Source organism: Schistocerca gregaria, chromosome 1, assembly GCF_023897955.1.
Source record: "Schistocerca gregaria isolate iqSchGreg1 chromosome 1, iqSchGreg1.2, whole genome shotgun sequence".
Lineage (NCBI taxonomy): Eukaryota > Metazoa > Arthropoda > Insecta > Orthoptera > Acrididae > Schistocerca > Schistocerca gregaria.
Window position 1 is genome coordinate 991,067,740 of NC_064920.1, and position 22,170 is coordinate 991,089,909.

Consider the following 22,170-nt stretch of genomic DNA (forward strand, 5'->3'; position numbering starts at 1 on the left):
AGGCACTCGCATCGTTCGTCTGCTTCCATAGCCCATTAACGCCAAATTTCGCCACACTGTCCTAACCGATACATTCGTTGTGCGCCCCTCACAGATTTATGCAGCTTCTTCAAGACAGTGTTGCTTGTCGCCTCAAGAGGTGCCTCGATCCAGAGGAGTGTTGTTCTAATAGAAACACAGCCTCTACTTCTCTTTGACTTTTTTTAACTGCTTGAGTTATGATTCTGCCTAACCACTAATAAACCTTGCACTCTGCTACGGAATGTAAACTTATGTCTGTCCCACATACTATCAACATTTCCCTGCAGCGCACCTCAAACGCCCGTCTCTCTGCCCCTTATGGAAATAAGCACTAAAAAATAAAAAGGACAGACTTCACCAATTGCTTTCTCAGTTCCAGCGAAAACCGCCTTCGTTGCTATCGCAGACTTGGGCGGTGACGCTCTACTCGGAACTAAGCGGTTCGTATCCTGCTAGAGGAAGCAGTTTTTGCTCTCAGTGCTTTGGTCAGCGAGTGCTTTTCCATCAAGGTCCTGATCACAGCACATTCCGCCAATCTGCCAACAATATCACATGAGTGAGACATACGACACTGTTAATAGAGGTCCGTCTGACAGACGGGGACAATAACTAAGCAGCTCCAAAGTGCTCTTATTGTTGTTGTGGAGTAAGCTATATGACTGCAGTGGGTTCGTCCCTGCCCCTTCTCCCTGTAATTGTCAGCAGCAAAACAGGCAGAGCACTAAACCGTGTCCCAAAGGACAGACAGTGGAAATAATTACGGTGATAACGAACAATGGTCCGTTCAGTACAGATGCACATAAAGCCCGAACGCTTGCGAGAATCGGCGAGCTTCCGCTAGCAATAAAGCTAGTGAGCAGGGGCACTGCATCAGTAGTGTGTGGTATAAGTTGAGAATTTGGGTCTGGCGTGTGGTTGGGTGACCACTGTGCTCGGATGGCGTAGTGGTCAACGCATCTGCCCAGCAAGCAGGAAACCCAGGTTCGAATCACGGTCTGGTACAAATTTTCAACGTGCCTACTGCCAGCTAATGACATTAATTCCTTTGCGTCCTGACTCATAAGTCATCTATACAGTACAGGCAAAAGACATTTCGTGAATCAAACGTGCCATTACACAAGACAATTTCCAATTTGAACCACTGAACATCTCGGAGGTGCTCCAGCTAACTGTGCCATACTACTTAGCTTTATAACCAATTTTAGTTTAGACGAGGAGGCGATTTCTGTGATAGCCTCCTGACTTTTTTTGGACCTTGTAGGTTATAATGTACCACTACGCTAAGTGGCTCAACATTTATTCTTAAGGGATCGAATTTTCCAACATTTCCTAATATATTTTCACTCTGAGAGAACTCTGTATTGATAGTGTTTGCTGTACACTAAGATCTTGATTTAATTAAATATTTTAATCATCATTGCTGTGGCAGTCGCCTGCCCTCTACTATAGGTTATGCAAGGAACCTCAAACACTCATTGAATCTCCTCTAGCTGAATAATATTTTTTACAAAAATTTTGTTAGTAAAATAAATATTAGACAGTTGCGGTCTTTTGAGCCGTGATTTTCCTTCTTCAACATAATTTTTCTTTAGTTTCTGAGATCAGTTTTCGACTACTTTCTAGATGTATTGTAGCCCCTATTCCCTTTCAATCAAAAGTGTTACGTCATCTACATTTTATGTGATAGTCACCTTGTCACGTCACATCTTAATACCGCATAGTTCTATAATTTTCCTTTCAGTTCATTCAACCAGTTCTGAACCGTACACATTGAATTACACAGGCGGTAGTCAGTAATACAGTTTTAAACACCGTCTTCATCTCAGGATCGCTTGCTCGTCATCATACGAGCTTTGTATCAGTCCTATGCTTTGTATTTCCTGTTTTCTTTGGTATCAGATGGACGCTTGCAGTGTTAAGTTGAAAAATATTGTTATTCTAATGATTATAATTTTGGAGCATTTAAACACATTAATTCCTTAAACTAAAAAACATCTTGGGAACTAAAACAACTGTGTGAAACCTCTCTTCACCATAAAAATGAATTGAATCTTCCCTCTAACATTAAACACTGGACATCTTTGGCAGCAAAATCATCAAACGGAGTCGTCAGTTTTTTTGCATATTAAGTGGTATTTCAGACTTGCATCGGTCGATATCCTAAATCGGTTTCTTAAAGGAAAAAACGCGCTCTTTTCCCGAGTCAGAAGAACTGGAGATTCTGATACTGATAAATAGTTTCAGCTGAATATTTGTAGATTTAAACTTAATGAAGACTTGCCCTTAAAGGTTCTGTAAAGCGATACAGCGCTCACAATAATGAACAACAATGCAAATGTCTCCGTGAAATGTCTTAGAATTATTCATACGGCTCCTTTTTTTGCAACTACTAGAATATGTACGTAACAGTTTCATTCATATACTACTGTTAAATCTGATTTGCTCTAATGAGCGCAACGAGGGGCGTTTGAAAAGTCCGCGCGAAGTCCGAGAGATGGCACCACCGCCGCATATCGAGGACATGTTTAGTTAGTAGCATCTTTCGAAAGAACGCACACCAAGTTTCAGCGATATTGGTCTATTTCTTCGTGTTTGGCATTCGTGTGAACATTACGGTGACTCTGCACCTTCGATTAGAATAGTTTATAAGTGGTTTTAAAATTTTCTGAGTGGCCATATGGGCAAAAGTGATGCTGAACGTTCTGGACGCCCTGTGGAGGTTACGACTCCAGAAAACATTGATAAATCTCTGATATGGTGATGGGTGACAGAAGAGTTAAGGTGCGTGAGATTGCTAGTGCTGTGGGCATATCGAATGAACGGGTACGTAATATCTTGCAAAAACATTTGGACATGAGAAAGCTGTCCGCAAGATGGGTTCCGCGATTGCTCACACTTAACCCAAAAACGGAATTGTGTGAAGTGTTGCAAGGATGGTTTGCAGCTGTTAAGGAAGAATCCGCGGGACTTCAAGCGTCGTTTCGTCACTGTAGATGAAACGTGGGTGCATTAGTATACTCCTGAGACCAATCAACAATCTAAACATTGGGTTACCAAGGGAGAATCTGTACCAAAAAAGGCGAAGACCATTCCATCGGCCAGAAATGTCATGGCCACTGTCTTTTGAGATCCGCAGTGGATAATCTTCATCATCTGTCTGGAAAAGGGTAAAACTATTACCGATGCATATTATTCGTGGTTATTGGACCATTTGAAAGCCGAGCTGCAAGAAAAACGCCGGCGATTGGACCGCAAAAAAGTCATTTTCCATCACGACAATGCACCAACACACACCTCTGCAGTTGTGGTCGCAAAATTAATGAAAATAGGATTCCAACTCGTTTCACATCTCCCCTATTCTCCAGGCTCGGTTCCCTCGGACTACTATTTGTTCCCCAATTTGAAGAAATGGCTGGCGGGACAAAGATTTTATTCAAACGAGGTGGTGATTGCAGCAACTAATAGCTATTTTGCAGACTTGGACAATTCCTATTTTACGGAAGGGATCAACAAATTAGAACAGTGTTGGACGAATTGTATAAGCCTAAAAGGAGACTATGTCGAAAAATAAGAGGTTTACCCCAAACATGTAAGTAGTTTTTATTTTTGCACGGACTTTTCAAACGACCCTCGCACTTAATGGTCTTTCTTGCTTAAAACTCGATGACAACAACTGACTTCACACAGTCTTTATATTCGCACTACCAATGTTTCTCAATAATATATTGTCTTTATTTGGGCGGGGGGGGGGGGGGGGTTATAATGCTGTTGTTATCTATAAAGGTTAATTCGATACGTAGAAAAACAGTAAACTGTCTTGTTGCTACAATCCATCACTTTTAGAAATGTTATGTATGCATAAACTGTTAAATACGAGGGCTATCCACAAAGTACATTACGTTTTGGAATTAAAAATAAATAAAGTATTGGAAATTTTTTTATTATATACACATGAAAGCCACACTTACGTACTACTTTTCTACATAGTTGCCATTTAAATTAAGGCTCTTATCGTAGCGATGGACGAGCTTGGAAATTCCTTCGTCGTAAAATTCGGCCGCCTGCGCCTTCAACAACGTGGTTACCTCTTTTGGGACGGAAAAGGTGTGATTTTGGTTTCCTGGAAAGAGGCACTACAATAAACCCTCAAAGGTATTGCCAAACCCTGCACAACCTCAGAAGAACAATACAAAACAAGCGCAGGGGAAAGTTGGGGCTCAAAGATCTTGCTGATTCACCACAACGCCGGGTCCCACACGATAAATGCCACTCGTGAAGTTCTCGAATCTCTTAAGTGGGAGTTGTTTCCTCATCCGCCGTACAGTCCCGACCTGGCACCGAGCGACTTCCACTTATTCCCAGCAATGAAGAAGTGGTTGGCTATGCAGCGTTTTGATGACGACGCACAGCTTCAAGAAGAGGTAACCACGTGGTTGAAGGCGCAGGCGGCCGAATTTTACGACGAAGGAATTTCCAAGCTCGTCCATCGCTACGATAAGTGCCTTAATTTAAATGGCAACTATGAAGAAAAGTAGTATGTAAGTGTGGCTTTCATCTGTATATAATAAAAAAATTCCAATACTTTATTTATTTTTAATTCCAAAACGTAATGTACTTTGTGGATAGCCCTCGTACATTGCTTGGTTATAAGCCCTTACGTGGAAAGTGATGTATTTGTTTGTTTCATGTTATATGCGAACATTTTAAATTCCTTTGCAGACTCCTCCGATTCTTAAATGGAACGCAACGTAAAGTTAATCCACCTTTCCAGACTTCCATGCCTGAGAGCATCAAAGTCTAAACCAGAAGCGTTCATCGCGCTGTCGAGGACAAATTTCCAGTCGTAAGAGACCCTGGCAAATAAAATTCTCGCGTACAAAAAGAGCCGGAGGGGCCGTTGGAGGCGGCGTAGCGTGAATATCTTTCCGCGCTGTGCATTGTGCCGCTCGATGGCGCTGGCACTTCGCCAGGAGAGTTTGGACGGGAAGGAAAAATATTATGGCCTCTAAGGGCGCGGCCAAATTTCACTTCTCTGAAGTTTTCCGCTTTTAGGCCCCTCGACAACGTAAATATTTAACGTGCAGCTGGCATGTTTGAATCCAGCAGCGACGTGGGTCCGACACTTTGTAAACCCACATTGGCTTCCGCGGCTGAGAGCATGGCGCAGAGTAATCCGAGTCAGCGTTTTAACTGCCACTGAATACTCCGGCAGAATGTGAAAGGTTATCTGTTCCTGCCGTAAAAAGCCTCATTGTACTTAATCTCATCCTGCGTTTTCGACAAAATCAGACTGGGAGATTGAAGAGTAATGACCACGCCATAAGGGAAATTGAACGATTGCACTCTTACTTTTATGAGTTTATATAATTACTTGTCTTTCACTTGCTGTTGCATTTAACACCTCATCTGCTTCTGCTAGCAACCTTATTAAGAGGCGATGATAATTACGTCAGTTACGTTCCATAATTCTGATGAGTAGTGCGGCTTAATTAATACGGCACTGAGCAGCAGATATATTGCACCCCTGCAAGAACAGTGACACAACTCAAAAGTGCAGTACTTGTGAAAAACCGACCTACAGAATTCTATAAAACTTACACTGTAGCAGCATATGTGCCATTTTAATTTCTATTTAGAAGTTTAGGCAGTAAAATCCATTATGGACTATACAACATTAATATGGACATGTATTTCTGTACTCGTTCAATATGAGATGTTGCCAAATAATTATTAATTCTTTGAGTTGTACTACTCTTCTTGTTTTTCTAAATGACGGCTCGTGTAGCAATACAACCACTTTTACTTACTTTAATGTAATATGATATTCGAACGTCGATCACTCAAAATTAGTACGTAAGCAGAAATTACAAATGAAAAACAAGTTGAAATTTTTGTATTAGAAAAATAAAACACGTAAATTTGTGATTTATGAAAATTAATAATGAACATGCATTAGGTACAATTTAAGGAACACAATTTACGAAATCATAGAATCATAAATGGACTTACAAGCTGCAAAACATTTTTCGCCAAGGGAAGGTACCCTATACAATGTGAACTTTCTTTACAGCAGAAATTTCCATTTTTTATTGTACGCTGCAACGAACGAATTTTCGTAATATTTACAACAACTATAACCCTCAAAATATTGTCTATACCTTTAGAGACGCATACGTGTCTGAAGGACATTGCAAGATAGACATAGCATAAACAGACATCGTAATAATCAATGATAGTAAAAATTATATTGAGCTTCACCTTATACGTCAGAAGTTTCACAACTCAGAATGTGCCGCTCTTGTTGAATGACCCATGCACACCTCCCAGTAGCAACGCTGAAGTGAATCTGTTCTTGCCGTGGCGAATCATTAAGTAACCTCAACAAAACTGACTCAACTACCCTGAAGGATGCAAATTGCGATATAGAGGGGTGACGTTTTTCGTGCGCGCTGGGGTACTTCACACGTGTTTTTCAGTACCAAAAACTGAAAATCGCTGTTTTTTGACTAATCACTTTTCTTGCCGGTGTGCGATATATTTGTTGCTGTAAAAGCTATCAATAGTTCAGAAGAAAATCGCGCTTCTGATCTACGTAATAACCAGCTAGCCTATATGCACAAAAACTTCATCATATTGACAAAGCTTTCTTAACTGGCTTTATTACCTCAATACATTGTTGTCTTTTAAATTATGTAGAAAGAACTTATAATTTTCAAATGCAGAACTAATATCTTGTAAACTGTACTTCATTGAAAACACCGATTTCCTCACGCTATCATTCTGGTTTTCCAAACTTTATTTTTCTCGAGCTTCATCTACGCTGTGTGTACAAAATACTTTTCCCGCCGGAAGCAATGAGAATATTGTCTTCAAGAAATATGTTCGCTACCTGAGTATAATTTGGAAAGATCGCAATATTTAATTGCCTCTTTTCCGGAAAACAATAGTTATATATGCTGCCAGAAAGAATTAATTATTGTTACTTTTCTTGTGCTACGTTAACTACTAACATCCACAGTCATTATTTTGTCCTTACCAGAAAAAAACTTAGAGCTACGTCTTCAGGGCAATGTCGTGTTCAACAAACTTTAAAAAATCATTTTTCAGTCAGTAAAAACCTCAGGTATGACACTGTTAAATGGCAATAATTTTGAATTGAATTTCATACCACCATAGACATTTATTCCACCACTAATTATAACAGAATAACTACATGAGCCATCTTGCTATATCTTTCCTTAAAATTCTCTATAGTGCCATTCAGTTCTAAAAGAATAAAAAATAAATTCTACTCAGATCCGTCTATTTAACAACCAGAGAAAATTCTTTTGTCCATTTCAGGCGTGCGCTACTTTCGAGTGGCATCATTGCAAAACTAGTTATATTCTCAGACTTTGAAACAATCTGTACCTAACCGAGAATAATCGTGTTTTACTTTCATTACATTACCATTCAGAACCTTTCTGCCTGAGTAGCAAAAGCAATAGGCTTGGTCTCTTACGAAAAATGTGAGATAGACACAACTCTGACAAAACACATTCTCTCTTTATTGTGATTGCAAAGGGACTAGCGAACGGACTGAATGATTCTTCTCATTACAATGGTATTCTTGTTTGTGCTGTGTCCTCGGGATGCATGGACTCCTTTGTAATACTACTGCTACCATCAATGCTTTTGTTCGCCGCGTACCAGATGGTGCGTCGGTCGTCTCCGTGGTCTTCCTTTTTTGCATGAAACATTACAAAATAAATAAGTCTTACAACATAAATTACAGACGGATCGCATTACCATGGAGCAGAAAAATATCAAATATTACAGCAGGTACTGCTGTTTCGTAGCTCGACGCGTCAGTGCGAAGCTAGTTAACGTGACGTTCCCAAAATGGCACGTTACGTCTAAAGCGATCTGATCTAGCGAAGTTTCACCAAAGCTTCCACGTGCGCTGACAGGACGCTCTGTTACTGCGACAAAAGTACCGCACGTAACGAATCTTTTGCTTTCAAAAAGAAATGTGCAGATGAGGGACTCTTCAAATTTCACTCTCTGCTCTCGCGTGCAGTTAGCTTCACTGCAGGAGCTGTCTGATATCGAGGACTGGACAGTCCTACGATTCTCCCCATTCGATAGGAGACTGCTTTGTAGAAGCAACTCAGCACCAAGTAACTAACTGGAATAGTAACTGTTTTCATTTCCTTAATACATTGCATTCGTATATAAAAGTGAACTTCGATTTGTAATTATTAATTACGGGTGCAGCGAACGTCTGTATGACACAGATCGGGTTAAGCATGTGTGTAAGCGCGCGCTTGCTTTGTTTCTTTACATTTCCGTAATGTCTGTTATGCTCTCGTATGGACTAGTACGAACATGTTACATGCAAGTCTCTCTATCAATTTCTTTTGTCATGCTGACTTCATAAGCACACAAAAAGCTACAATAATACTCTATAATTGGTTGCATTAGCGTCTTCTATGCAATTTAGATGTACATTGACTTCCCCAGAACGCTTCCAACAAATGTGAGTCTTCTATTTGGCTTCCATAATGCCGGTGTCTTTTCATATCGCTTCTTAGCATGTCTGTAAATGTTTAAACCATACAGCGTGCTCCAGAAGTTTGCCGCTAATTGTGCTATGCAATCGGGTTCTTGTTGCGAATTTCCTTGTTTGTGGCTTTTTTAGTTAAAAAATTATTTCCTTTTATTATGAAGGAATAAATTCAAGGCCCCAGTACGATCGTGGCTTTCGCTTCGGATCGCACGCTGCGGTCTGTGTGAGGTTGTAACACCCACGAGATAAATTTTTGGCTACAGTGCGACGAGAGGAAATTATGCCGCTAACAGTTATAAACATTATCTATTCGACGTATGAAAAAACAGTGAAAACTTATAAATATTAATTATTTATCTAATATTCTATGATATAATTGGACATATCGATGTGTATCACACAAAGACAATGACAATTGTAAATTGCTTTTATGATCTGCGTTTGTCTTCCTTTGTTTTTACCTTTTGTTGGTTGGCTTTTGTAAGTTGCGGACGCATATCGAACTGAGATCTGTTAAGAAATTGTAATTATTTGTTAATTATTACTTTAATAGAGTTCATTATTATTATAAATATGAGTGAATAATTATTTGTAACTTTAATTCCTCTCTCAGTAATCTGTGTTAATCATTTCTTTCCGCTGCAAGGAGTGCAGCCATTGATGATAGCGATTTGTATCGCGTTTTTGTCTGTGTTTTCCTTGGAAACAAATCAAATGTTTGCTTGATGAGGTCTAAGTAGTGCACAATATGAAATTATAGTTTATAGAATTTAATAATCACTTCAAATACTTACTTATTTGGTCTAACAATAGAAAGTCTCTATCAATTGTCTGCCGCCATCTTAACAATTATCTCAGCGGCAAATTCAAATTACGCAACTCTGCAGACATAAATGCCGAACGTAATACAAATGTGTAAAAATAAATGTGCACCGGTGGTTCCGAACTCATTTTAATGAAAATAAATCGAATCAAATTGGTTCTTTAAAAACAGTGCTCATAGCACGATCGTTATAACAAACTTTTCTAGCTTGTGTATGGAGCCGAAATTATTTACGCACGAGTTGCGAAGAATCTTGTTTCAGGTAACCTACGTCAATGTTGTGCGCGGCTGATATTCTGTGGTTTCAATGATCATTTTCCATTATAATCCATAATTGTATAGAATCTGTTGTATGAACTGTGTTTTAGTGACACACAACTTACAGACAACACTTTAACACGACGTTAACTTGGAGTTCTTTAGCAACTTGGCCAAATCTTAAGCCGGGAGAAAAATTGTTTAGTAATTACTCAATGTAATAAAATAAGATTATCATTTCCATTTACAAATTAGTTAAATACCAAACCACTGAATAACACAGCGAACGCCACAAGGTGAACCGTGCCTTCTTCGTTCGTTGTTTTGTGCCCTCTGGCCGTTGAATCAATGTAAAGCAGTGGGCGCTTCACCTTAAAAATATCGCCATAGTTCCTCGCTCACCAGGCGTCACGCGATAGTCTGTTCGCGCTCGCTGCTATCAGCACTGCGGTGATGCTCTTTCAACTATTCTCGGTAATTTCTCAGAACGCTGGCGAGCACCTGACTTCCAGTCACTGGACTTTCTAACGCAATGTTCGACGTACTTTATCGTTCGATACGTGTGTTACCACCGTTTCCTGTTTCGCTAGGTATCGTTCTTCTGAATGCATTAAGCACCGTGTCTTCTAACTAAATATTACTTTCTGACAGATCTTTCTGTTACTTCTAACAACTACGATAGAAATACGTATGAGAGAATGGCACGATGTATAAATACACAGATAAACCAAAACATTATGACCACTCCCCAGTGTGACGTCGGATGTCGCCTGGTGGCTTTGCGAGCACGTGACGCTGTAACAAAAGTAAGTAAGCGGAACAGCCACGGAGAGGGATGTTCCTATCGAAGATATGTGGTGCAAATGGGGAAAGCCGTTGAGACAAGAGACTTGACGAAGGGCAGACTATTATTTCGCAGAGCCCGTGAACAAGTACCTCCAAAACGGCGAAGCTGGTCGAATGTTCACGGACTACGGTTGCGAGCATCTACGGAAAGAGGTAGTAGTACAGTGAAACCACCACTAGAAGCCCGTTCATAACTCCTCACGGAATGTGGGGTTCGGAGGCTTGTTTGCTCTGTGAAGTAGGACAGATGATCTGCGGCATCTCTGCCGAGAGAGCACGATGCTGATGCACGTACAAGTGTTTCGGAGAACACCGTTCATCGTGTTCATGAACATAGAGCTCCGCAGCAGACAACCCCTACGTGTTCACATGTTGACACGACGACCTCGCCAGTTACGACTGCAGTGGGCACGGGACCATCGGTATTAGATCGTCGGTTAGTGGAAGCATGCTGGCTCTTCGGCTGAATTACATTTTTGCTACGTTAGGTCGACGGTCGTCTCCACAAACGCCGTCATCGAGGTGAACGGCGGCTCGAAACATGCACCGCACCACGGATTCAGGCTGGTGGGAGCAGTATTAAACTATGGGAGACATTCTAATGCGCTAGCGTGGGACCTGTGGCAGTAATCGAAGACACGCTGACATCTGCTAACCACCTGCATCCCTTCGTGCTGACGTCCTCCCCGACGGCGATGTCATCTTTCAGCAGTGTAGTTGTCCGTGTCTCGGTGCTAGAACCAGGCTACAGCGGTTTGAGGACAATTGTAGTGAACTCACGTTGATGTCTCGGCGACCAAATGCGCCTGATGTAAATCCAATGGAACCCATTTGGGACGCTATCGGGCGCCATCAGCACGTACGCAAGTCAGCGGCCCGTTATTTACGCAAATTACATGACTTGCGCGCAGACATCTAACGCCACGTATCTCCATACACCTATCTACAAACTATCGGGTCCCTGATACGGAAAATCAGTGATGTGAAGTCGTGCAGACAAACTATTAAGGAAGTGGTCATAATGTTTTCGCTCGTCAGTGTACACTATTCATTATAGTCTCTCTCTCTCTCTCTCTCTCTCTCTCTCTCTCTCTCTCTCTCTCTCATCGTAATTGTTCGATAAGCACACATACGTAGTCTCGCATTTGTGTGGTCTGGTCTTCTTTAGTAAGTTCTTCAAGCTAGCACTAGCATCAAACCACAAATTATTCAATTTTATAGCTATTTATACATTTTGATTGCCTTTTCCGGCAAACGTAATGTTATAATAGTTAGTAGTCTACTTTTGAACGACAGCATTTATAGCCGCATCACTGGAACGGCAGCTTGAATTTATATATGGGTGTAACCAGTATTCCGCAAGTCGGAACGGGCCTGAGGCTTAATCCGTGAGTGGTGTTTACGTTTACGTTTGTTACTGTTACGCATTTGTCTGTCTGAGTTTTCTACGTACTCACTCACTTCGAAAGTATAACGAACTGTGCGCGAAAAAGGATCACTTGTGAATGTTGCCGCGCGGGGTATCCGAAGGTTCGAGTCCTCCCTCGGGATGTGTGTGTGTGTGTGTGTGTGTGTGTGTGTGTGTGTGTGTGTGTGTGTGTGTGTGCGCGCGCAGTGTAAGTTTAAGTCAGATTAAGTTGTGTGTAGGCTTAGGGACCGAGGACCTCTGCAGTTTGGTCCCATAAGACCTTACCAGAAATTTCCAAATATTGATATTAATAAAATTATAGGGAACACATTCGAAGAAATTGAGAGTGGATTTAGCGAATGATATCTTTAAAATATGAATAAATCCAGCGTAGTGCTTTGAAAAACCTACACGAGAGCAGAAAAAAAATGTAGTTTGCGATATGAAGAGTGTTGGATATAGTGGACTGATTCTAGGAAAAACTTTAACGAAAAAAGTTAAAAGGAAAAAAAAACAGACAATAAGCTGTTGCTTGATTAATCCTTGGGGTAGTGTTAAGGTGTTTGAAGGTGTCTGTGATGTTAAACAAGTAGAACTGAAAGAATTGACCGAAGGATTTCAGAGAGATCCGGATAGACAAATTTGTTCCCGAAAATTCATTGCTCTACATCTATTATTTTTGGGTGTTGTGATTTTTTTTTTTTTTTTCGTCAGCATATATAGTTATTTGCTTATAGTTTTACTTAATTGCTTATAATTTTACTGTTATCAGTAAGAATAAGACGAAGTTGCCTCAAAAGGAATTTCTCTTGCTGTGCCTGCAGAGAGGAGACCGCGACACTGCGACGGCGGCGGTGGGCGGTAGGCGTGGCTGACTACTGCTCGGCGACCACACCCCGCGCTGGACTAACGAGGTGAGCTGCGGGCCCCACAGGGCGCCACGCTTGTATACTGTATACTTATACCACTGTGCTAGCAAACACGCGCCACGAGTAAATGGTACTGCGGAGGCGCTGTGCCTTGTTGTTCATTGCTCATTTTAATCAGCAAGCTTAACAAATGTGCTGCCTGATCAAAGATAACAAACAGTGTAACTGAGTCGAGTAATGGTGCTAAAACTTAGTCGCAAGAAATGTGTCCCTAGACTACATTAATTAGGTGTTAATATGCTGTTAGTTTATCCTACACATGAGGCCTTAGTTCACTTGATATACCAGCTAAATTGCTTTGAAACATAATTGTGATCTATTTTCAAATAGCAAAGTCACAAATAACGTCACCAAGTGTCTGGCAAACAAGTAGTACACGCTTTTAAATTACAGTTCATAGTACATAAGTTTATGCTTATCTGTTCCTTCACTGTTCAGTTCACTCATACTAAACACTCTCACTGACAGTGCCCATGTAGAATCAACGGTGCCAACTAACAGACAAATATTCTCAAAATAGAATGCTGAAGATTAGATGAGTAGATCACATAACTAAAGAGGAAGTATTGAATAGGATTGGGAAGAACAGGAGTTTGTGGCCCAACTTGACCAGAAGAAGGGATCGGTTGGTAGGACGTGTTCTCAGGTATCAAGGGATCACCGATTTAGCATTGGAGGGCAGCGTGGAGGATAAAAATCGTAGAGGGAGACCAACAGATGAATACTCTAAGCAGATTCAGAAGGATGTAGGATGCAGTAGGTACTGGGAGATGAAGCAGCTTGCACAGGGTAGAGCATCATGGAGAGCTGCATCAAACCAGTCTCAGGACTGAAGACCACAACAACAACATCAATGACTATTTCTGTTAGCGAAAATATTTCACAGTTCCTCACTTCTCGGTGAACTAGTGTCTCTAAGAAAAGTTTGCCTTACATGGTACGTGCTGGTATGATGTGCAGCACAAAAGGCAGTTTTCACTTTAGCCACCAAAACTTTCAGAAAAAGCATCGAAATGGGATATTAATGATACTGGTTTCTTTATAATGTCCTTCGTCATACGTGGTCAACAAAATGCTTTTGCTAAACATATTACCAAAATTTCATACTCTTTGATTTGTGACTTACGGGCAACAGAAAATGGAGGGCGCTCGCTTCTCTGTCTGACTGAGACAGACTATGGCCAATGAGAGTTGCAGCTGCTCTCGTGTTCATATACTTGACACATCATAAGCATTTAATGAACTCTCGTTTTCTCCTAAAATATGCTGTCTGAAAAGGCAAGCAAACTTCAATTAACAAATTTTTTAAGAAGTGAAAGGACTGGAGTAAAAATACTGGAAATGTTTGCATACCGCAGTTCAAAAAGTGGCCGTGATCCACTACATGACTGTACAATAGTAGGTACCCACTCATTCAAAGTTCATTACTTACAGTTTTAAGATTCAATCTACACTCCAACACACTTTCTGATAGTGTAACTTCATTTTATCAACCAAAAACAACTTGAAAGTAACAAGAATTTCCCGAAAATATTTGTGAAGCACATCTTTTTTTCTGTTAAGGACTAACTTTTGACTATTTGACAATGTATTTACATAGATTTTTTTCTGTGATGTGTGCACATTGTTATATAAGAAAGCTGTTGCTTAAGCGCGCGCGCGCGCGCGCGCGCGTGCACACACACACACACACACACACACACACACACACACACACACACACACACACACTGTACACCAGATAGTGCATGGGCAGCGTGGGTACAGTTCTCTCGGGTACAACTGCGCATAGCTTCCTCACAGGCACACATTTCTGACTCTTAATGAGTGATGAAAGAACATTGCCACGGTACTGTACCACTCAGAAAACGTAGACACTCTCGCTACAAGTGAAGCTGTTGGCAAACTGACAGAAAACTTAATAGCAATTCCCACATCCGTAAGGAGGGCTGCGCGTGAAGCCTGTAATAATTGTCAAAGTGGATCTTTGCGAAAGAGCTGTCTGAAAATCCTAGGAAGCTCTGGTCATATGTAAGGTCAGTGAACGGATCCATACGTTCCGTTCAGTATCTTCTGGATCGGTCTCGTGTTGAAACTAGTGGTAAGATAGAAAGCAGAAATATTGAATTCCGCATTTAAAAATGTATTTACGCATGAGCCAACTACCGTACCAATGTTCAACAGACGCACGCACTTGAAAATGAGAAGTATTCATATAAATTCCCTAGGTATTGACAAACAGTGCTACTCAATACCTGAAATGTGTTCGCAATTGCGAATATGGATAGCCATCAGCTGTATAACGGAAAGCGACAGTGGAAATTTGTGCCCGACAGGGCCTCGAACCCGGAGTTCCCGCTCATCACGAGCCCTCGTCTTAACGTTAGGCTATCCTAGCACGCTTCACGTCCAGACTCAAACTTTCATATGTCGTCAACCACGTGCCTACAACCTGCATCCATTATGTATATTCCGTACAGGGAAGATAATTTAATTGAAAGTCGCTTGTCCGGTGTCTGCGGACAAATACGATACTGTAGTGCCTGTTTTGTGCAGAAGTACGCATCGTAAATGCTACTCAAAGTTAACTAGGCACTAAGCCCTGGCGGATTTCCAAGCAGATTTCACAATGAAAACGCCGCGTTATGCGAGAATATGTTGCACAGCGAATAGTCTCACACGACTGGGAAACAATATTTACAGAAAGGATCAAGGAACAGATTCTCGGTATTACAGTCCAGTATAGCGGAAAGGATAAAGAAACGGATTCTTGGTATTACAGTCCAGTACAGCTGACGTTTGTCTGTTGTAGGATCCTGGAGCATGGTGTGAGTATTACGATGACAGGTTCCCAACATTAAAACCCACCTTGTAATACTGTCATAAGCACACTGACTGTATACGCTATTGCATTGTCCTTACAATAAGCGAAGATCCATACGTTAGTTGTTAGTTCTCTGAAAAAAGATTAGATATTGTTCAAATGCCTATCAGGAATTATGATTGGGAGAAAAAGATTGGCCCAATAATTCGTGTTTTGGCATAACGCAAAGACTCCTGATGAAGATTAGCGGAATTTTATCGTAGACTGTTCTTAGAGTTCACGTCGTTGTATAAATGAAATCCCGTGTTATCAGAAACAAAGAGAATTTCAGAATCGATTCTCCATCAATCACAGACTCCAAAAGCCAGTTGCAGTACTGATGTCAACCAATTGTTGTCGTCGTCGGGCCTTTTATTGCATGTGCAGGTTGCCTGAATCGGCTGTATTGAACGTAGTTCGCAGCGCATCCGACGAAACAAACTGGATGCAAAAATGTTCAAATGTGTTTGAGTTCCTAAGGGACCAAACTGCTGAGGTCATCGGTCCCTAGACTTACACACTACTGAAACTAACTTAAACTATCTTATGCTAAGAACAACCCACACACCCACATCCGAGGGAGGACGCGAACCTCCAGCGGGAGGGGCCGCGCAGTCCGTGACAAGGGGCCTCAAACCGCACTGCTACCTGGGCGCAGAAATTGACTGAGCTGTGCGTACACTATGCGTACTGGATTGTTTAACTAGATGAAATCTTCTATGATTTTCATAAAATGAATGTTTTCGTACACAAGAGTCTAATGTCTGTGGCCTACGTTTCATACTGCAGGTTCAGTAGCAGCTCATTCCGTGGTGTCACAGGGTCAACAGAAGAGCAGTACTGTGAAAAGTCGTTTCATTCACGAAAGAAGTGTAGGAAGTATAATGAGTTTTATTGGTATGTAGCCATGTTTGCCGGCCGAAGTGGCCAATTGTTGCCAGAATAAACTTTCTTGTGAGTCTTCAGCTGCTAAGTGTGTCCTGTCATGACATAACCCGATTGTAAAGAAAAAGTCACCAAAGATTTTTATTTGAGAGTTATTGTGAGTGTTGTGAAGCTGTGGATGGAAACATTAGCGCCTCGAACTGTATGTTTTTCAGGAAGGCAGTGTGCCGACATCCAAGAGCCGTTTGGTTCAAAACTGTATGTCAGTTTTGGTATGTGTTGGTTTACGATCTTTCGACCTGTCTACTGCTCTGATTTAAATGCGTGGATTACTACGTACGTATCCTACTTGAAATGGCCTCCAACAAATGTCGAATTCCTGATGGTACGTTTAAGGATCGCCATTGTGGCAGCATTTCCCGACATGGACTCAGATACTTTACACCGAGGTGTATTCCTAATATCGTTTCGGACCTCCTTTTGCCTGGCGTAGAGCAACAGCTCGTCGTGGCATGCACTCATTGAGGTGGCTGGAAGCCCTCTGAAGAAATACTTGAGCCATGCTGCCTCTACAGCTGCGGAAGTGTTGCCGGTGCAGTATTTTGTGCACGAATTGACCTCTCGATTACGTCCCATTAATGTTAGATGGGATTCGAATCAGGCGATCTGGGTGGCCAAACCTTTCGTTCTAACTGTCCAGAATGTTGTTCATCCAGTTCGGAACAACTGTGGCCGGTGACATGGCGCATTATCTCCCATAAAAATTCCATCGTTGTTTGGCAACATGAAGCCTATGACTGGCCGCAAATAGTTTCCATATAGCCGAACATAACCATTTCCAATTAGTGAGCAGTTCATTTTGACCAGGAGACCCAGCCCACTCCATGTAAACACAGCCCAGACTGTTATGGAGCCACCACCAGTTTGCACAGGGCCTTGTTGACAAGTCCATGGCTTCGTGGGGTCTGCGTCACACCCGAACCCTGCCACCAGCTCTTAAAAAGTGAAAGTGGAACTCATCTGGCTAGCCCACGGTTTTCCAGTCGTCTAGGGTCCAACCGATATGGGCACGAGCCCAGAAGAGGTGCTGCAGGTGAGGACGTGCTTTTAGCAAAGGCACTCCATCGGCTGTCAGCTGCCACAGCCCATTAACGCCAAATTTCGCAGCACTGCCCTAACGAATACGTTCGTCGTACGTCCCACATATATTTCTGCGGTTATATCAGTCAATGTTGCTTGTATCATAGCACTGACAACGCATGCGCTGTTGCTCTCGGTAAGTAAAAATCGTCGACCACTGTGTTGTCCATAGTGAGAGGTAATCCCTGAAATATAGTACTCTCGATACTGCTCGACACTGTGAATTCTGTAATATTGAAATCATTAACAATTTCCGAAATCGACTGTCCCATGTGTCTAGTTCCAACTACCATTCCACAGGTGTGGCCGTGCGGTACTAGGCGCTTCAGTCTGGAACCGCACGACCGCTACGGTCGCAGGTTCGAATACTACCTCGGGCATGGATGTGTGTGATGTCCTTAGGTTTAAATAGTTCGAAGTTCTAGGGGACTGATGATCTCAGATGTTAAGTCCCCTAGTGCTCAGAGCCATTTGAACCATTCCACATTCAAAGTCCGTTAATTCTCGTCGTGCGGCCATAATCACGTTCGAAACCATTTCACATGCATCACGAGAGTACAACTGACAGCTCCGCCAGTGCACTGCCATTTTATAGCTAGTGTACGCAACACTACCGCTATCTGTATATGTGCAGATCGCTATGCCATAACTTTTGTTACCTCAGTGGACGTCCTCCATGCACGCGTTTCTGACTGATATAGGAGACGGCTATTCAAGTTAAAAGGCGATAGATAGAACGATGGTGCTCTATTGCTGTCACCAGAAAAATGATTTTTTTTAAATATTTGACAGTAATATTTGGTTTCTATAATTTTGTTCGTCACTGAGTGACACTTTTACAGCACGATAGGCGACCCAGCAAGCATGCTGTAGTTCGTGTCGGGGCCCTGAGACACGAAGTCAGTGAAGGGCCTCCCTATGCTCTGAGGTCGCAGCTGCGGTATTTGATAAGGGCGTGCGGCGCGCCCCGGCGCTGCCTCGGCTCGCAGCCGGCGTGAGCGATGGCCCGGCCCTTAAGCAGCTTTCGGCGGCTCGGAGCACTCCTCCAAGGGATCGCCCGCTGCTCCGCTTGCCAGACTGGAGGCATCTAGCAGCTCTTAACTCACTGTCGCCAACTGAATTTTCTACACACGTTGCGTCTCCATGTACATTCAGAAAGAAGTTACGTTGCGCACTCCGTTAAATAACTAACTCTTAAAAACTGGTAATACTTTTGTAATTTTTTTTTTTTTTACGTTCGCGAGGAATTACAACGCGGCAAAATTATTACTAAGGGCTGTTACGCAACCCAGAATACAAATAGCAATAAATTTCTCTCTCTCTTTGGCCTTTATCGGTGTTTTTACCGTTGGTGTATGTACGTCTTCAAAGAAACACGATGTTGGAACTAACTAGACCATGCTGCCTTGGGAAATGATCCTGCATCGCTGGTTTAGATGAGGAAGATTGACTAATTGTACACAGCGTACCCATAAGCTGACGTTTATCTCTCTCTCTCTCTCTCTCTCTCTCTCTCTCTCTCTCTCTCTCTCTCTCTCACACACACACACACACACACACACACACACACACACACACACACAAAACTGCGCTTTGGATACACCAATACGGCGAGTGCAAACCTTTAGGGCTAATTATCTTTTGAAGGCATCAGTTTGCCTCAGGTGTTGTCAACCTTTTTTTTTTTATCTGCCACCCACCTTTGTATCTCTGATAGTAGTAAAATTTTATGTCTATTGTTTCCACAGTAGTGCTGATTTATGAAGTTGGGAAGTGACTTTACTTTGTTAAATTTATAGAGTTATATTAGATAATAGTAATGGTTTAGCAAGCACTTAAATGTCTAAAATTTTGTTTTTAAAATCCCTACCGCCCATCATGAAATTTAGAACGCCCACTAGTTGGCGGTAGGGGCCAGGTTGACTATCACTTCTCGATCTTTTCTGAGGCGTTTAAAATATGAGTTTCAATGACATAGTGGATTAGCACATTGACCTCATAGATTAATCGCCAGGTTTCCATATGACTGAATTATGCGGCTACAAAACACACACACACACACACACACACACACACACACACACACACACACACACACAAATTGAACGATTACAATACAAGTATAACTTTCGACACGAATGCGGAAGCAATCTATCAGTGTTTTATAACTGATGTCAACATTAACACACCTCGATACTTAGCCTATTCGATTCTCTTCTGCATCTAGGCTGGTCAAAATACATGTGGTTGACGTCCTGGGTCTCCCAGCCGAGAGACAGACGTTAGACAAAAATATAGAAACACAACTGATTAACATGCCTAATACGGTTTAGGATAACCGTTTGCATTCAAAACAGCCTCGAGCCGTCTCGGAATGGATAGATACAGGTCCTGTATCATTTTCGAGGGAGTCTTGTACCATTTTTCCTCCAAAATAGTGACAAGTTCTGGTGACCATTATGGAGATAGATAGCTAACATGCAGCTCACTCTCCAAAATAGACCACAAAGGTTCAAAACAATTATTCTGGTGAATGTGGTGGCCAGGGGAGATGCGACAATTCATGATCATGCTCACAAATCCAGTCCTGCACAATTGAGGTGTGTCAACAGGGGCCCTGTCGTCTTGGAACACAACATCGCTATCAGGGACCAAAATGGCTCAAATGGCTGTGAGCACTACGGGACTTAACATCTGAGGTCGTCAGTCCCCTAGAACTTAGAACTACTTAAACCTAACTAACCTAAAGAGATCACACACATCCATGCCCGATGCAGAATTCGAACGTGCGACCGTATCAGTCACGCGGTTCCGGACTGAAGCGCCTAGAACCGCTCGGTCACCGCGGCCGGCTATCAGGGACCAAGCATTACCAATGGAGGCCATGGAAAACCCCGGTATTCCCTAATCACCACCGACTCCCTTCCATGTTTCTCTCTTGTAAATGCGGTCAGAAGTTGGAAACAGTGTGAAACAAGATTCATTCGACCAAATTTATTTCTACCATTGCTCTGTAGTCCAGGTTTTGTGATTTCGGCACCACGTTTTCCTATTACGGGTATTTGCATCACTGATGTGTGGTTTTTGGAATTCCAGTTCGCCCTTCAATTTTCCGCTATGGAGCTCCCTGCTTGTCGTTTTGGTGTTGGCAGGGTTCGCTATTGCAGCATTCGGTTCCGCAGTGACTTCTGCAGCCGTCGTCCTGTTTATTTTTTGTCACAATTCTCTACGAGCGTACGCATTATTCACACAGCACACACTTTCGCCCACATTGTGACTTTGCCGTAGTTTCTCCGCTTTTCGTGTATACGGTACAAATCTTCGATACCGCACCTCTTGAAACACAAACACTTTGGTTACGGTAGCACCAGGCAGCCCTCATACGAGTGCCAACAATTCGCTCATGTTCGAATTCACTTAGCTCTGTTCTGACCAGGATTGACACTTGCAAAGTATTGAAGGCATCGCACAGGTGCTGTTCTTGGTCAGATACCACAGCTCAACCAGCAGGTTTGTCTAGCATCTGCATTTATGTTCAAGTCTGCAGTTCTAGCGGTGTGTCAATATTTCCGTCCAACCCCTGTGTGCGTTTGTTTGAAATACAGTGTAAGAGTAGATAGTTCTGAAATGAGTTTTCTGCTTCATTGGTATGGCTTTTCTGAAATATGTATTTTCTTCGATACAAGTTGAACAATTTATTCCAGAATATCACAACCGAAGACTAACATGCTTGGGATAAAGGGGAAGCAAGTGATTTCCATACTGAGTCGTCGTAGAAAGCTACTCTCACCATATCTTGTATAGTGCGGTATGTTTTCCTACACGAACGACTTTTTCTTTCTTTTTTTATAGTATTAAGCCGGTATCATACATCACTAAATCGTCCTCTTCACCATATACGAGGGTAATCCCAAAAGTAAGGTGTTGTTTTTTTTATAAGTACATAGACCTGTTTATTTTTACAATGGTTTACATCAGTTTACAGCTTGAACATTTAGCAGTTTTTCGACTGAATCACCATTTCTGTCGATGCATTTTTGTAGACGCTATGGCAGTTTTTGTATGCCCATGTCATACCAGCTCGCGGCCATACTGCGAAGGAGGATGTCGCCACTGGTGTGATTGTTGCGTGGTCTCAGGTGTAAAGTAGTATGCCCACGTTTCGTCACCGTGACAATTGAGTCCAGAAAGTTGTCCTGTTCGGCTGCAAGGCGATGAATAAATGTGCGGGAAGCATCCACTCGTTGCCGCATGTGGTCCTCAGTCACCATGCGTGGCACCCATCGTGCGCACATCTTCCTGTAGTTCAATGTTTCCGTTAAAACTCTGTCAATGGTGCTTCGGGAAACCTCAGGAACCAACGTGCAGAGATCATCCAGGGTGATCCGCCGATCTTCACGCACGCTTTGCTCTACCTTCAACACTGTCTCTTCAGAAATTGACGGTTTC

At 42.2% G+C, this 22,170-nt stretch overlaps 1 protein-coding gene across 13 annotated transcripts in view; it reads left to right on the forward strand.

The window, feature by feature from the left end:
• LOC126278161 (skin secretory protein xP2-like) overlaps positions 1–22,170 on the forward strand; it is a 522,599-nt gene that overhangs the window by 298,721 nt on the left and 201,708 nt on the right. For all 13 annotated transcript variants that reach the window (XM_049978142.1, XM_049978182.1, XM_049978060.1 and 10 more), the window contains one exon: positions 12,729–12,818. The gene's annotated coding sequence lies outside the window, so the exon portion shown is untranslated. The remainder of the gene's footprint in view (positions 1–12,728; positions 12,819–22,170) is intronic.